The following is an 18,324-nucleotide window of genomic DNA, read 5'->3' on the forward strand; positions in this document are numbered from 1 at the left end:
TGGTCCGGGTCAAAACTGTTATACCCCTAACAGTTTGGTGGAGGATTCAGCGGCAATCACTCCGTGGTGACATCTCTGGCAAATCAGCAAACAAGGTAGGAAGCTTTTATTAATTGTTAGGGCTGTCTGACTGGAAGAGATTTTGAAGGGGAGCGGAGAGCTTCACTCCGACGAGGCGAGTGAAGAGTAATTTAATTATACTATTGAAAGTATAAGAAGTCGCTGAGAGAGCTGTTAAGGGTTAAAACAGCAAACAGCGCAAGTGAAGCGTGCTTCTGTGGGGGCCCAGGTGGGCATTGGTGTAGCACCACCCCGCAGAGTGCGCCCCTGGACGGGAGGTCCAGTGGCACCGTGAACCTGCTCAATCTCTTCCACCTCAGATAGGGGTACCCCGAGCTTAGTGAATCAGGCAGTTAGGGATTCAGATATTAGGTATAAAATAAAATAAAATACAATAGGGATTGTTTTGCCAGGGATGCATCAGGAGCGGTCCCAAGTAAATAAATAAATTATGACCCGAATTGGTATGGATCAGTATATGTGACCAGGATGTTTGTGAAGAATACTTTGTGGTGTATTGTGTAGAAATCCAGTATTGTTGCTGCTATAGTTAATTTATCCGCAGTAAAATATTTGCTGCTAAAATCTTTTCGTAGTGATTTTCAACTGTGACCAAGAAAAATGACTGATAAAGGGAATTTTCTGAGTAGTTCTGACCAAAACGAGGAGGGCACACGCTGTAAACAGCTCTGCTCTGACGAGCTCAAATCAAAGAAATGTGCACAGCTCATTAAGAAAATGGTCAGTCAGGGGTTTGATTCTGATTGAACGCCATGCAGCAGATTGACTGGCTGCAGAACAAAAAAGACGCTTGATAGGGCCAAATATCTATCCGTGTTTGCCTATTCATGGATTTGTAAACTGGGTGGTATACCTTTAAGCCATGAAAAGGCAATTCCAAATATGATGGACGGATGGTCTAGTTTGATTGCCCAGCGTGATAGAGTGGCAAAAATTATTGGGCAGGAAGTCGGCTGTGATCTGTGTAGTTTGAGTAAGGGTTTCGAGGCTGTTTGTGAGAAGGCAGAAAATGCTGTGAAAAATGAGACAGTTCCTCGTGCTCCATTGGCCCCCACCTTCTCTTCTCAGACTGCTCAGGCAGCTGCTGCTTTCAGCCTGCTGATCAGACTGATAATCAGAACGATGGGCCATATGCTGAGGCGCTGGATTGTTGAATGTGGCTGTTTCACGCTCCCACCTTATGACATTTCGAGATTCCTGCCGCAAGCAAAGCAGATTAAGCAAAAACCGGGGTCGGAAATCTTAACTTGTCCCCAGAGAAATGTCTAAACCCATTGAGACGCAGATTCGCCACCCTAATCCGACATCAGGCTTGGGGAGGATTGAATACTGAGATGGGTGCTGGCTGGGAGGATGGTCAATGGGTCAGACTCACAGCGGCTGAGAAAAACAGTTTGCTTGCAGGGTTGGAACCTTTAAGTTGTATAACCCAAACAAAATTCTATGGGACAGGCTAGAGGCCGTTGCTAGGCAACAGAATCTGGGGATGGCAGATATACAGTCTTTGGTTGAGGGTTTGGTTCCCACCAGCAAATTAAGGGCGGTTCAGATTGCTCCTTTCCACCCCAGAGTCCCCACAGATTGGCCTGAGTTTTGTGAAGCTTACTCAGATTACAAGTTACGCGTGAAAGATATTTTGGGTCGGGGTCTTTTCCTGACCAGTGTGACACAGATTAAACAGAGGGCTGGCTTAAAACCCCTTAGAATACATTGAGCTGCCAAGATAGCCTATGAAACGCACTGTGCTGCAAAACAACAACGCAGAAGATCTTGATTCTGCTATAGTGATAGAATCCGCTACAGGCGGATTGAATAAACAATACCGAGACATGTTGTTGAACAGTGCCATTGACATCAGATATTGGGAGGATTTGCTTCGCTGGTGCTCTGTAAGCTGGAGCCGCTTTGCAAACACGTGATGATGATGTTAATGTGGGTAAAGTATCTGCTGTGTCAGTTGAAGTGGAAATGAGTCCCCGCAATAACATAACCTGCTATAATTGTGACGAGAGAGGTCATACCTCTAGAGATTGTACCAAGCCTGTTGCCAGATGCAGAAATTGTAACAGAGAGGGCCACATTGCTAGACATTGTCGTAGTGGTAAACAAAAAAATCACAGAAATGAGAAAAGGAAGGTCCTAAAATGATGTTTCTGTCAACAGTGATGTCTCAAGCTTAACTCTCTGACTACAGCTGAGCTCAAAAAGCTGAGGCAGCTGATAGGGGATCTAATAGGGGTCAGCGGCCTCCGGTTCATGTAATTATGCAGACACCGCCCATTCATACATGCGTTGTTAGGAGGCCGGCAATGCCTTATTTTGATTGACACGGGCTGACTGTATCAATTACAGATCTCGATCTTGAGATCACTTCTGAAACTTTGTATATAGAAGGTCTAAATGGCACAAATGTATATCATAAATCTGTTCCTATCCCTCTAACCATTTCTAACTCTGAAAAGTCTATTGGACTGAATTTTGGGTAGGGAAAAATACTGTAGGGACTCTAATTGGTGTTGACATTCTGAAAGAACTCGAAGCTGATGTTTTGCTTTCTCAAGATAAGCTAGTGCTTGGCTGCAATGAAACAATTCGCTTATCTCAGAGTGGCCCCCACCATGAGCAGAGATGTGCAGTGGCTGAACCTGCTAGTCTAACTGAAACTCGCCCTGAGGAAGTTTATATTTCCAAATTCTGATGTATGGGAAAAGATAAATATGATTGTGATTTAGCACAGATTCAGCCACTGAGCATCCCAGGTCCTTGCATGAAGCCAGAAGACAATATCCTTGAAAAATGAGGCTCAGAGGGGCTGACACTGTAGATGAACTGCAAACGGGGATTGTGATCTCTGCTCCTCCCACTAACTCTCCCATGTGGCCTGTCAAAAGCCAGATGGGAGCTGGCGCTTGACCATTGATTACACTTCTCTGAATTCAGTGTCTGAGAAAATGCACCTCTGGTGGCCAACCCCTGAACTATCCTACACGTAGATAGGATCTGAACATTGTCTTTTACTGCTTTAGACATTTCTAACGGTTTTTGGACTTGTCCCCTAGCCAAGGAGGACCAAGGCAGATTTGCTTTCACCAGCAGGGTCGCCAATGGACATGGAGTCGTTTGCCACAAGGTTTCTGCAACTCACCCACACTGTTTCATCAGGTACTAGCATCCTTCATCGATCCGTAAGAAAACAAATTGAATATGACGGATCTGTTGTCCTACAATATGTGGATGACATTTTAATTGCTAGTCCAACCAAGTTCAAACATTTGACTGTTGTACAGACTGTTTTGAATGCCCTCCAAAACGGGGATTCAAAGTGAACTTGAAGAAAGCACAGCTAGCACTGCCTGAAGTGACTTATTTGGGGCAAATTGTGGGTGTGCACGGCAGACGCATCACTCCTGAACGAAGTTAAAGCTATCATTGAACTTCCAAAACCAAACACGTTACTGGTCTAAGGCAAGTAATGGGTCTTTTGAATTACTGCCGCCAGTATGTTTCTGAATACACTGAACTTTCTAAACCACTCACAGAGGCGCTTGAAAGGAGGAAAACCTGGATCGGAGCTGATCGACTGGACTGAGGAGATGGAGGAGGCGCTATGAGTATCAAAGAAACTCTTGCTTCCTCCCCAGCATTACGCCATGCCGATGCCAGCAGGCCGCTCCATCTATGGACATGGGTGGGAACTCGATCCTATTCAGCTGCCCTGGGTCAAAGGGTTCCAGGAAGAAACTCCTATGGGATGGTAGGATATTATTCTGCTCCTATTCCTGTTTCAATGGCAGGACAGCATCCGTGCTCTGTTGATATGCGACTGTGCAGAGTGGGCTGTAAAGATTACCGAGGACATTGTGACTCATCAGAAGGTGATACTGCACACTAGACACCAGATTCTGAAATTGTTAACAAACACTCGCTTAGGCTCTATCTCTAATCAAAGATCGAGCTAAATGGGAGGCCACCTCTTGAGTAAAAATGTGGATATAAATATTGACATTGAAACTGCTATCAACCCTGCCTCCTTACTTCCAGAAGAAGGAACTGCACACAACTGTGCCCGACTGATCGAGACGGACAGCCAGAGCTCTCTTCAATCTGAACCACTTTCTGATGCCATGAAGTTGTTCGTGGATGGTTCCAGCTTCATGAACAGGGAAAACGCTTCACTGGCTGGGCTGTTGTAAATGAACATGGTGAAACTGTTGACTGTGGTTCTCTTCAGGAGGAGGGGCTCATGGGCCGAGCTGGTCGCGATTGACACGAGCATTGCAGTATGGCCAGGGAAACGAAGTCAATGTTTACACTGACAGCCGCTATGCATATGGTGCTGTTCATGACTTCCGCCCTGTGTGGAGACGCAGAGGATTTCTAACCACTGCCGGTCTGCCGATCTCTCATCAACAGCAGGTAAAAGAACTTATGAATGCCTGTGATCTTCCTGCAACAGGAGCAGTTATCAAAGTCACTGGACATGCAACGGACAATTCTCCTGAGGCCACAGGAAACCGAGCTGCTGACACAGCTGCCAGAGAGGCTGCAACACGGACTGAGACTTTGCGGAGTGTTATGGCTCTTGCTCCTCAGGAGAGTGAGACCCCAGAGACCTTTTTAAACTCTATGATGAGGATGACCCTGAAGAGATAGAACAATGGACAAAATTAGAGCTCAGAAAAATGCAGAAGGACTGTGGAAATTTAATGAGTGTTTTGTTTGTCCTGTTTCTGCTAGAACTGAACTAATGTCTTTGTATCATGGTTTGGCACATGCAGGTCCTGAAAAACTACATGCAATGATTTCCAAAACCTGGTGGTGGCCCCGACTGAGGGCTTCTTGCCATGATTTTTGTAAGAGATGTCTAGTATGCCTTAAGGTTAATTCTTCTTCTAAGCTGAAAATTCCCTTAGGACATGCCCCTCGAACTCAAGGGCCATGGACCCACCTCCAAATTGATTTCATAGGTCCACTGCCCCTAGTGGATGTTTTACATACATTCTAATGATTGTTGATCTGTTTTCCAGATGGGTTGAGGCATTTCCACTGAGAAACTGCACCGCAGATGCAACCGCCAAGATTATGTTGAATGAAGTTTTCCCAAGATGGGGTTTGCCCTTACAAATTGATTCAGATCAGGGTACACATTTTACTGGGAAGGTGATGAAAAATGTCATGAAATTGATGGGGGTGAGGCAACACTTTCACATTCCATTTAGGCCCCAATCTAGCGGATCTATTGAACGCACTAATCGTACGCTTAAAACTTCATTGAGAAAGAGATTGTTGGAGTGGGGGAAAGGGTGGCATGCGGCTGTCCCAGCGATTTTGTTAAGCATGAGAGCCAGCCCTAACAAGACTACACAGCTCAGCCCTTTGAGGTAATGACAGGTCGCTACATGCGGCTGCCCTGGGATGCACCCTTGCAACATGAGGGACCATCCGGCCTTTGAAAGACACTTTACAAAATTATCTGAAAGCTTTGGATGACAGTCTGCGAGACACACGGGTTAGTGTTAGCACACCGACAAGCAGATCGAGATAATGTTGAGCAAAAAGACATGCCTGCTTTGCCTGAAATAGGTGACAATGTAATGTTACAGCGGGAGATAGTTTCCCTTAGGTCCGAAATTTGATGGGCCTTATCAGGTGGTATTGACCACTAACACCTCTGTTCTACTGGACAGGGGGTTTTGGGTACCGTGATGGAGACATTGGTCACAGGTGAAACCACTTGAAAAGTGTAACAACTTGCTACCTCGGATCATTAAATGTCTGTCGTGTATGTTAAAATTCTAGAATTCTAGAACAAATGTTTTATCATTACAGATGGCTGAATCCAACGACATACTGAAGCTGCTAATTCTTCAAGAAGAAGTGCGTAGTGAGAGACGACTGAAAGTGAAACGAAGCTTTCATCCGATTGGTACTTCCGCCTCGCTGGTATTTTTAATTCTGATCGCTTTATCATTTTTGATGTGGATTCAAATTTCAATTTGGACAGGGAGATTCCATGCGTTTCAACTCATTGGGATTGCGAGGAGATCGATAATCGTCCATCATGGGTACAATACCCATGTCTAAATTCAACTGAGGGTCTAAATTTAATTCCGACCATGTACCAAAAGGTAAATGATCGTTGTTATCGCCTGGACGGAAATGAGACAGTGACCTATTGGCTTGGTCACTCCCCAAATTATCCCGATACTACCCTCATTATGCAAAAAGGTCGGTGGATGAGGAGTGGAGGCGTTGACCTGTTTGAAAGAGATTTCAGTTCAATGAGCTGGACCCCTGACCACATAGCTCGTGAAAACATGAGTGCATGCTCTATACTGAATGGATATGGTTAATCGATATTTGTTAAAATCTAGAAAAGGTGAGAGTAGAGCAGAACGAAGGAGGCGTCAGGTAGCAGATGTGAATGACTCCCACATGATTTTAGGTGGAAAAGCAGTGAAACTTCCGTTATACCCAAGTGCTCCTGATCCTCGCCACATCATGTCATACTATTTTCCCAAAGCTAAGAATGAACTTGGTTACAACAAAGTCGTTAAAGATGTAGCCCAAAGCTATATATACAGCAATATTGTGATTAGAGAAGAACCGGGTCTGATGAGTATCAAACAGCAATAAATGATAAGGATTTGATGAGATGGGGAGTGTTAGTCCCAACTAAATGCCACATGATCCGATGGGACACTAATAGGGCTTACGGTGCAGTCTGTAATAGGTTAGGATGGATAGATAAAACTGACAAGGACAAGTTCGATCTGAATGGCAGTAAAAATGGTTTGCCTGCTATTAATGCTTTGTCCGCCTCTTGGCCCAGGTACACTAGATTCGATGACCCTTGGAAGGAGACTGCACATGTTGAGCATTGTTTAGGTAAAGAAATTCAACAGTGGTTTGTTAAGATGTTTCCTCCTGGAGATGCTGATAAATGTAGAGAAATTTCTGAGAAGCTCACCGGTGTGAAGATGATGGAGATAACCTGGGAGGTGTGTAATGCTTCTTTTGTTAAGTCAGGTTACACTTGGGCTAGTTTTTCTGATGTGTTGCACCAGTATGAGTTTGCTAGGAACCTTGCTAACAGAACTGTTTTCAACATGGATCACCTGCATGATTACCTTGAAGATAAATGTTATAATCCTACATCGATGGCTTATAACGTGACAGCATGGATGCATTTGCAAGTGTTTAAACTGAATATTGAAATGATGTACACTCGAGCAAAGACTAGTCTGGTACCTTTAAAGTATGAGGAGCTGTTGTGGGACAATTATAAATCATTTCAGGTGAGGATGTGGCCTCAGTTGTCCGATGTAGCTATTGGAGATGAGTGGTTTGACAGGGCAAAACAAAAGACTGTATGGTCTTTTAGCCAATCAGGAGTAAAATAATGGAATGTACATCCTTGCAAATGGTATAATTGATGTAAGATTTTGTGTAAGGTACGAGATGGCTTTCGATGTCCTCGTGAGACTTTGCCGCTGGCTCTACCAATTTCACTGCAGACTATACTTCGGTAAATTTTTGACTCTTTTATTTGTACTTCTCGACTCCTGGTTTTCTTTCTCCATATCTGGTCCGGGTGAAAACTGTTATACCCCGAACATATCAAAAACATAATTTGATGCCCAGATCTGTAAAATTAGTGAAGAACACGTAAAAGAGAAAGTTCCCTCGTACAGTGTTGCTGCATGCCAGGCCCACGTACAGCAGACTTTTGTTCTGAATCTCTCCTCTGCTGAGCTCTAATTTGCAGGGTAGCCTCATGGAAATCCATGAGGAAAGAAGGTTAGCACTCTGGCCTCTGAATCCAGAGATACCAGTTAAAATCTCGGCGGGACCGTCTGTGACTTTGTGCCAAACGGTGCAATGGACCCAATCAGAGGGACTTTTCTAAAGCTGCGAGACTCCAAATCTACAGAAGTGAAAGTGTACCAACTCTGCTGGCCAGGTCTATCACTTTGAAATTGTGATGACCAGGTCTGAGATTAGAGAACAGTTCCTAAAAGGAAAACATTCGCATGGAGAATGGAGGACCCAATCAAAAGTACTTTTCAAAAGCAGTGATCCTCCAAATCTCCTGCTGCAATACTCTGCTTGCCAGGTCCATGAGCATTTCTCCATACACTTATATAAAAAATATCTACATATATTGTTCTTGTTGAACTCTAATCTGTCATGGATAGTATTTTTCTGATACAATTGAAAATTTGGAATGCAGCACTTTTTGTATTTATGTCTCCTTAAGATGAATCGCTTATGTTGTGTTATTCCTCTATTATAAGCCGCTTTGCATAAAAGCACCTTCTAAATCAATAAATGTAATGTAATATAATGTATCTGAAGGGTGAGGGTCAAAATCCCTTGGCTCTTCAGATATATCAATACATATATATATATATCCTTTTATATCAATATCTATCTGTATTCTGTTGCTTAACTTCTTTAATAAAGTGATGAATTAACTATATGCATGATCACATAATCAATTCTATTTTCTTATGCATAATTGAAAAATACTTTGAATCATATGTGTGTTGAATGTTAATTAGTCTCTTTTAGGAACATTCCAGAGTCTCTTTGTCCTGCACATCGGCTGAAGGTCTTTTGGGGGATAAGCTTATTTGTGACGCTCTCCAGGCTCTCAGGGGAGGGGGTCAGGGGGAATGCGTTAAACATGTGTTCCAGATGTATTCTGTGTTTGATTGTTACCTTTCCATGACTAATTATATGGTTTAAAGTCCTATGTAATAATACCTGAATAGTAGAAGTGTGATTTTCTCTTATTATTTCTTTAGGGAAGAAATGTATGTTATTTCAACCCTCTCCTCTGCCCGAGGAGTGAATATTTTATCTCTCTGTTTTGGTTCAAATGGCCTGATAATGTGTGCTCTGGCTCTCTTGTGCCCAGAGAAGAACTGTCGTTCGTCAGTGTTTTGTGTGTGCGTTTGACCTTCTACCCAGTTTTCAAACCCAGGGATGCACACCAGGCCGACTCGAAGACGCCCCGTGACCATCTGCGAGGTCACTTCAGATGTAAATCTCGGGCTCGGACGACAAGTGCGCTGATTAATGTTGATAGGTAAATTTTTGACTCTTTTAATTGTACTTCTCGACTCCTGGTTTTCTTTCTCCATATCTGGTCCGGGTGAAAACTGTTATACCCCTAACAGTTTGGTGGAGGATTCGGCGGACAATCACTCCGTGGTGACATCTCTGGAAAATCAGCAAACAAGGTAGGAAGCTTTTATTAATTGTTAGGGCTGTCTGACTGGAAGAGATTTTGAAGGGGAGCGGGAGAGCTTCACTCCGACGAGGCGAGTGAAGAGTAATTTAATTATACTATTGAAAGTATAAGAAGTCGCTGAGAGAGCTGTTAAGGGTTAAAACAGCAAACAGCGCAAGTGAAGCGTGCTCTGTGGGGGGCCCAGGTGGGCATTGGTGTAGCACCACCCCGGCAGAGTGCGTCCCTGGACGGGAGGTCCAGTGGCACCGTAAACCTGCTCAATCTCTTCCACCTCAGATAGGGGTACCCTGAGCTTAGTGAATCAGGCAGTTAGGGATTCAGATATTAGGTATAAAATAAAATAAAATACAATAGGGATTGTTTTACCAGGGATGCATCAGGAGCGGTCCCAAGTAAATAAATAAATTATGACCCGAATTGGTATGGATCAGTATATGTGACCAGGATGTTTGTGAAGAATACTTTGTGGTGTATTGTGTAGAAATCCAGTATTGTTGCTGCTATAGTTAATTTATCCGTGTAAAATATTTGCTACTAAAATCTTTTCGGTAGTGATTTTCAACTGTGACCAAGAAAAAGGACTGATAGAGGGAATTTTCTGAGTAGTTCTGACCAAAACGAAAAGGGCACACGCTGTAAACAGCTCTGCTCTGACGAGCTCAAATCAAAGAAATGTGCACAGCTCATTAAGAAAATGGTCAGTCAGGGGTCTGAGTCTGATTGGAACGTCATGCAGCAGATTGACTGGCTGCAGAACAAAAAAGACGCTGATAGGGCCAAATATCTATCCGTGTTTGCCTATTCATGGATTTGTAAACTGGGTGGTATACCTTTAAGCCATGAAAATGCAATTCCAAATATGATGGACGGATGATCTAGTTTGATTGCCCAGCGTGATAGAGTGGCAAAAATTATTGGGCAGGAAGTCGGCTGTGATCTGTGTATTTTGAGTAAGGGTTTTGAGGCGGTTTGTGAGAAGGCAGAAAATGCTGTGAAAAATGAGGCATGTTGTTGAACAGTGCCATTGACATCAGATATTGGGAGGATTTGCTTCGTTGGTGCTCTGTAAGCTGGAGCCATTTGCAAACACGTGATGATGATGTTAATGTGGGTAAAGTATCTGCTGTATCAGTTGAAGTGGAAATGAGTCCCCGCAATAACATAACCTGCTATAATTGTGACAAGAGAGGTCATACCTCTAGAGATTGTACCAAGCCTGTTGCCAGATGCAGAAATTGTAACAGAGAGGGCCACATTGCTAGACATTGTCATAGTGGTAAACCACAAATGTATATCATAAATCTGTTCCTATCCCTCTAACCATTTCTAACTCTGAAAAAGTCTATTGGACTGAATTTTGGGTAGGGAAAAATACTGTAGGGACTCTAATCGGTGTTGACATTCTGAAAGAACTCTGATGAAGCTGATGTTTTGCTTTCTCAAGATAAGCTAGTGCTTGGCTGCAATGAAACAATTCGCTTATCTCAGAGTGGCCCCCACCATGAGCAGAGATGTGCAGTGGCTGAACCTGCTATTCTAACTGAAACTCGCCCTGAGTGGAAGTTTATAATTTCCAAATTTCCTGATGTATGGGCAAAAGATAAATATGATTGTGGTTTAGCACAGATTCAGCCGCTGAGCATCCCAGGTCCTTTGCATGAAGCCAGAAGACAATATCCTTTGAAAAATGAGGGAGCTGACACTGTTGTAGATGAACTATGCAAACGGGGGATTGTGATTCCCTGTTCCTCTCCCACTAACTCTCCCATGTGGCCTGTCAAAAAGCCGGATGGGAGCTGGCGTTTGACCATTGATTACACTTCTCTGAATTCAGTGTCTGAGAAAATGCACCCTCTGGTGGCCAACCCCGCAACTATCCTACACGAGATAGGATCTGAACATTGTTTTTTTACTGCTTTAGACATTTCTAATGGTTTTTGGACTTGTCCCCTAGCCAAGGAGGACCAAGGCAGATTTGCTTTCACCAGCAGGGGTCGCCAATGGACATGGAGTCGTTTGCCACAAGGTTTCTGCAACTCACCCACACTGTTTCATCAGGTACTAGCATCCTTCATCGATCCGATAAGAAAACAAATTGAATATGACGGATCTGTTGTCCTACAATATGTGGATGACATTTTAATTGTTAGTCCAACCAAGTTCAAACATTTGACTGCTGTACAGACTGTTTTGAATGCCCTCCAAAACGGGGGATTCAAAGTGAACTTGAAGAAAGCACAGCTAGCACTGCCTGAAGTGATTTATTTGGGGCAAATTGTGGGTGTGCACGGCAGACGCATCACTCCTGAACGAGTTAAAGCTATCATTGAACTTCCAAAACCAAACACGGTTACTGGTCTAAGGCAAGTAATGGGTCTTTTGAATTACTGCCGCCAGTATGTTTCTGAATACACTGAACTTTCTAAACCACTCACAGAGGCGCTGAAAGGAGGAAAACCTGGATCGGAGCTGATCGACTGGACTGAGGAGATGGAGGAGGCGTTTGTGAGTATCAAAGAAACTCTTGCTTCCTCCCCAGCATTACGTCATGCCGATGCCAGCAGGCCGTTCCATCTATGGACATGGGTGGGAACTCGTGGAAATTTAATGAGTGTTTTGTTTGTCCTGTTTCTGCTAGAACTGAACTAATGTCTTTGTATCATGGTTTGGCACATGCAGGTCCTGAAAAACTACATGCAATGATTTCCAAAACCTGGTGGTGGCCCCGACTGAGGGCTTCTTGCCATGATTTTTGTAAGAGATGTCTAGTATGCCTTAAGGTTAATTCTTCTTCTAAGCTGAAAATTCCCTTAGGACATGCCCCTCGAACTCAAGGGCCGTGGACCCACCTCCAAATTGATTTCATAGGTCCACTGCCCCCTAGTGGATGTTTTACATACATTCTAATGATTGTTGATCTGTTTTCCAGATGGGTTGAGGCATTTCCACTGAGAAACTGCACCGCAGATGCAACCGCCAAGATTATGTTGAATGAAGTTTTCCCAAGATGGGGTTTGCCCTTACAAATTGATTCAGATCAGGGTACACATTTTACTGGGAAGGTGATGAAAAATGTCATGAAATTGATGGGGGTGAGGCAACACTTTCACATTCCATTTAGGCCCCAATCTAGCGGATCTATTGAACGCACTAATCGTACGCTTAAAACTTCATTGAGAAAGAGATTGTTGGAGTGGGGGAAAGGGTGGCATGCGGCTGTCCCAGCGATTTTGTTAAGCATGAGAGCCAGCCCTAACAAGACTACACAGCTCAGCCCTTTTGAGGTAATGACAGGTCGCTACATGCGGCTGCCCTGGGATGCCCCCTTGCAACATGAGGGACCATCCGGGCCTTTGAAAGACACTTTACAAAATTATCTGAAAGCTTTGGATGACAGTCTGCGAGACACACGGGTTAGTGTTAGCACACGACAAGCAGATCGAGATAATGTTGAGCAAAAAGACATGCCTGCTTTGCCTGAAATAGGTGACAATGTAATGTTACAGCGGGAGATAGTTTCCCCCTTAGGTCCGAAATTTGATGGGCCTTATCAGGTGGTATTGACCACTAACACCTCTGTTCTACTGGACAGGGGGGTTTTGGGTACCGTATGGAGACATTGGTCACAGGTGAAACCACTTGAAAAGTGTAACAACTTGCTACCTCGGGATCATTAAATGTCTGTCGTGTATGTTAAAATTCTAGAATTCTAGAACAAATGTTTTATCATTACAGATGGCTGAATCCAACGACATACTGAAGCTGCTAATTCTTCAAGAAGAAGTGCGTAGTGAGAGACGACTGAAAGTGAAACGAGCTTTCATCCGATTGGTACTTCCGCTCTCGTTGGTATTTTTAATTCTGATCGCTTTATCATTTTTGATGTGGATTCAAATTTCAATTTGGACAGGGAGATTCCATGCGTTTTCAACTCATTGGGATTGCGAGGAGATCGATAATCGTCCATCATGGGTACAATACCCATGTCTAAATTCAACTGAGGGTCTAAATTTAATTCCGACCATGTACCAAAAGGTAAATGATCATTGTTATCGTCTGGACGGAAATGAGACAGTGACCTATTGGCTTGGTCACTCCCCAAATTATCCCGATACTACCCTCATTATGCAAAAAGGTCGGTGGATGAGGAGTGGAGGCGTTGACCTGTTTGAAAGAGATTTCAGTTCAATGAGCTGGACCCCTGACCACATAGCTCGTGAAAACATGAGTGCATGCTCTATACGAATGGATATGGTTAATCGATATTTGTTAAAATCTAGAAAAGGTGAGAGTAGAGCAGAACGAAGGAGGCGTCAGGTAGCAGATGTGAATGACTCCCACATGATTTTAGGTGGAAAAGCAGTGAAACTTCCGTTATACCCAAGTGCTCCTGATCCTCGCCACATCATGTCATACTATTTTCCCAAAGCTAAGAATGAACTTGGTTACAACAAAGTCGTTAAAGATGTAGCCCAAAGCTATATATACAGCAATATTGTGATTAGAGAAGAACCGGGGTCTGATGAGTATCAAACAGCAATAAATGATAAGGATTTGATGAGATGGGGAGTGTTAGTCCCAACTAAATGCCACATGATCCGATGGGACACTAATAGGGCTTACGGTGCAGTCTGTAATAGGTTAGGATGGATAGATAAAACTGACAAGGACAAGTTCGATCTGAATGGCAGTAAAAATGGTTTGCCTGCTATTAATGCTTTGTCCGTCTCTTGGCCCAGGTACACTAGATTCGATGACCCTTGGAAGGAGACTGCACATGTTGAGCATTGTTTAGGTAAAGAAATTCAACAGTGGTTTGTTAAGATGTTTCCTCCTGGAGATGCTGATAAATGTAGAGAAATTTCTGAGAAGCTCACCAGTGTGAAGATGATGGAGATACCCTGGGAGGTGTGTAATGCTTCTTTTGTTAAGTCAGGTTACACTTGGGCTAGTTTTTCTGATGTGTTGCACCAGTATGAGTTTGCTAGGAACCTTGCTAACAGAACTGTTTTCAACATGGATCACCTGCATGATTACCTTGAAGATAAATGTTATAATCCTACATCGATGGCTTATAACGTGACAGCATGGATGCATTTGCAAGTGTTTAAACTGAATATTGAAATGATGTACACTCGAGCAAAGACTAGTCTGGTACCTTTAAAGTATGAGGAGCTGTTGTGGGACAATTATAAATCATTTCAGGTGAGGATGTGGCCTCAGTTGTCCGATGTAGCTATTGGAGATGAGTGGTTTGACAGGGCAAAACAAAAGACTGTATGATCTTTTAGCCAATCAGGAGTAAAATAATGGAATGTACGTCCTTGCAAATGGTATAATTGATGTAAGATTTTGTGTAAGGTACGAGATGGCTTTCGATCTCCTCGTGAGACTTTGCCGCTGGCTCTACCAATTTCACTGCAGACTATACTTCGGTAAATTTTTGACTCTTTTAATTGTACTTCTCGACTCCTGGTTTTCTTTCTCCATATCTGGTCCGGGTGAAAACTGTTATACCCCGAACATATCAAAAACATAATTTGATGCCCAGATCTGTAAAATTAGTGAAGGACACGTAAAAGAGAAAGTTCCCTCGTACAGTGTTGCTGCATGCCAGGCCCACGTACAGCAGACTTTTGTTCTGAATCTCTCTTCTGCTGAGCTCTAATTTGCAGGGTAGCCTCAGGAAAATCCATGAGGAAAGAAGGTTAGCACTCTGGCCTCTGAATCCAGAGATACCAGTTAAAATCTCGGCGGGACCGTCTGTGACTTTGTGCCAAACGGTGCAATGCACCCAATCAGAAGGACTTTTCTAAAGCTGCGAGACTCCAAATCTACAGAAGTGAAAGTGTACCAACTCTGCTGGCCAGGTCTATCACTTTGAAATTGTGATGACCAGGTCTGAGATTAGAGAACAGTTCCTAAAAGGAAAACATCCTCATGGAGAATGCGGGCATCGATCCCGCTACCTCTCGCATGCTAAGCGAGCGCTCTACCATTTGAGCTAATTCCCCTCCTGGTAGGTGGGAAACGTGCCTTTCTTTAATTTTTGTTGCTCCTCAGCTGTGCAGCCCAGAGGTACCAAACCACTCTTGTTTGTTTCCTTTTGGAGTGGGCCATGGGCCCTTCCAATGGTCAGAAAGACCATGTCCAAGGAGTCTTGCAAAGCAGTGATCCTAAATCATATATGAGTTTTGTGGTCAAGTAGGTCAGCCCCCATGAAGAATGTGACATGGTAAGTTTTTCCAAGGAAACTTCAGTACACATTCAATTTGCCTTAAGAGAAAGCAATAGATGCAGATAACTATGAGTGCTACATGAGAAATGGAACAAATGAAGCAAAATTGTCATTGGCAATGTTGTTAGGAGTTATTGGCGATAAGTGCTATTCCATTTTATGCTTGCCAAATTCTTTTGAGGATGTCTCTATTTCCCCATTAATGTAGATAAGAGCAGTACTTGTATGACTGAAAATAAGTGTACGTTGGCATGCCATGCTGAGCATCAGAACCTAATGAGGTTTGTGTAGACCTTTCTTAAGAGAGCAGACATTGCAAGGTGGCTTGTGGGGCTAGAGTTATGATTTTGGATTTGGGTGCAAAAGTGTCTCGTGTTCAAATCCAAGAATAGCTTGCCCCAAGAATAGCTTGCCCTTAGATCTTCAAACTTGAAGACCATGGGGTGCAAAGTCTAAATGTCAGCATTACCACCAAGCAAGCATTTTCTGTGAAAATGGACAGTGACAATAACAAGACAAGGCTGGTTATCTCAGTTGGTTAGAGCATGGTGCTAATAACGCCAACGGGCCAGGGTGTCTTTTGATCTGAATCTCTCTAGAAAAGTTAGGAGAGCATTAGACTTATAAAGCAAAGATCACCGCTTAGATACAGGCTGCCCATTGCCTGTTTCAAACTCCAAACCAAACAGCAATACTACTCGCAACTTCTTTTCACCGGAAAATTGAGGAGATTTGGAGATTTTTTTATACCTTTCTTAAGAGAGGAGACATTGCAAGGTGGCTTGTGTGGCTTATGATTTTGGATTTGGGTGCAAAAGTGTCTCGTGTTCAAATCCAAGAATAGCTTGCCCTTAGATCTTCAAACTTGAAGACCATGGGGTGCAAAGTCTTAATGTCAGCATTACCACCAAGCAAGCATTTTCTGTGAAAATGGACAGTGACAATAACAAGACAAGGCCGGTTAGCTCAGTTGGTTAGAGCGTGATTGTGATTGATTGAAGTTTATTTCGAGCAAAATAAAATAAAATAATATATACATATATATTAACACACACACACAAATAAAAAAATAAAGATAACATAGCACAGCTTATCTCCCATATACATAGATATAAATATATACACATATACACACATATTATTTACACTTATAATAATAGTTGCTCAAAAGGGAGTGGAAAGAAGTATAACTTATTTACTCCCACCCCCAATTCCTTCCCATATATTACCCCATATATCCGCTGCCATTAACAGTTAAATAAATAATAATTTATTTATTTATTAATTTATTTCTTTTCTTTTTTCTTTTCTTTTCCCCTTCCTCTTCAGAACATAATCATTAGTAACAAAACATATTTTAACCAAAAAAAAAAAAAAAAAGAAAAACCCAAAATGTAATACAAACAATAATATAAATATTAATAAAATGGCAAGAAACAGACTGTATGGTAATTCAAATCAACCTCTTGAAGAGGAAATGAGACATTTGTCCCAAGTCCACCTTAATTCATATACTTTTCTAATATAGACATTTTAAACCTTCTTTTAAATTGCACAATATGATTGCTTTCCTTAATTATTACAGGTAAATTATTCCACAACCTCACCCCATTGACGGATATGCACAGGCTTTTAAGTGTGGTGCGTGCCATTGCTTGAGAGAGATTTCTCTCCTTCTTAAATTGTATCTGCTATCTCTTTCCTTAAACCATCTTTGAATATTACTAGGAAGTACTTTGTTTTTAGCTTTGTACATAATTTGTGTGGTCTTTAAATCCACTATGTCTTTAAATTTTAATGTTTGCAATGTTAAAAATAAATCATTTGTATGTACATAATAACCAACATTGCAGACTATTCTAATTGCCTTTTTCTGCATTGTGCATATCGTCTTAAGGGTGGTTTTACAGGTATTGCCCCACACTTCTGTACAGTAGTGCAAATAAGGAAGAAAAAGCGTGCAGTATAAAATATACATTGTATCTCGGTTCAATATGTGTCTCACTTTACAAAATATACCATTAATCTTTGCCAATTTAGAACTAATATAGTTAACTTGTGGTTTCCAGCTTAGTTTGTGATCAATTATTACTCCTAAAAAGGAGTTTTCATAAACTCTTTCTAATCTGGAATTAAATCAAATCAAATCACTTTATTGTCACACTACCATGTACACAAGTGCAACAGTAGGTGAAATTCTTGTGTGCAGTTCCGAGCAACATAGCAATCATGACAGTGACGAGACATATACCAATTACAATAAACAACATACTTACACAACACAATTTACATATCAAATGTACACATACTTACACAACACGATAATTATATACAATACACACAATATAGAATACAATATAGAATACACAATATGCAATACAATAAGTAAGGAGTATATGAAATATATATATATATGAAGTAGTATATTGAGGAGAATATGTTGACAGTCCAGTGTGAGATTACAGCTGAATAAAGTGCAGTGCTAATTATTGATCCTGATAGATCAAGTGTTCAACAGTCTGATTGCTTGGGGGGAAAAAGCTATCATGTAGTCGGCTGGTGCGGGTCCTGAAGCTGCAATACCGCCTGCCTGATGGTAGCAGTGAGAACAGCCCATGACTCGGGTGACTGGAGTCACTGATGATCCTCCGAGCTTTTTTTCACACACCGCCTGGTATATATGTCCTGGAGGGAGGGAAGCTCACCTCCGATGATGTTCCTGGCAGTTCGCACCACCCTTTGCAGG

At 42.4% G+C, this 18,324-nt stretch overlaps 1 protein-coding gene and 1 non-coding gene across 2 annotated transcripts in view; one reads left to right on the forward strand and one right to left on the reverse strand.

Moving 5' to 3' along the window:
• The window catches only part of LOC127661496 (uncharacterized), a 156,467-nt gene that overhangs the window by 48,187 nt on the left and 89,956 nt on the right, over positions 1-18,324 (forward strand). The gene's annotated exons all lie outside the window — the stretch shown is intronic.
• trnaa-agc (transfer RNA alanine (anticodon AGC)) lies at positions 15,282-15,354 on the reverse strand. Its single transcript has one exon. It is a non-coding gene; the product is annotated as a tRNA-Ala (tRNA).

Source organism: Xyrauchen texanus, chromosome 21 (assembly GCF_025860055.1).
Source record: "Xyrauchen texanus isolate HMW12.3.18 chromosome 21, RBS_HiC_50CHRs, whole genome shotgun sequence".
In the NCBI taxonomy this organism is placed as follows: domain Eukaryota; kingdom Metazoa; phylum Chordata; class Actinopteri; order Cypriniformes; family Catostomidae; genus Xyrauchen; species Xyrauchen texanus.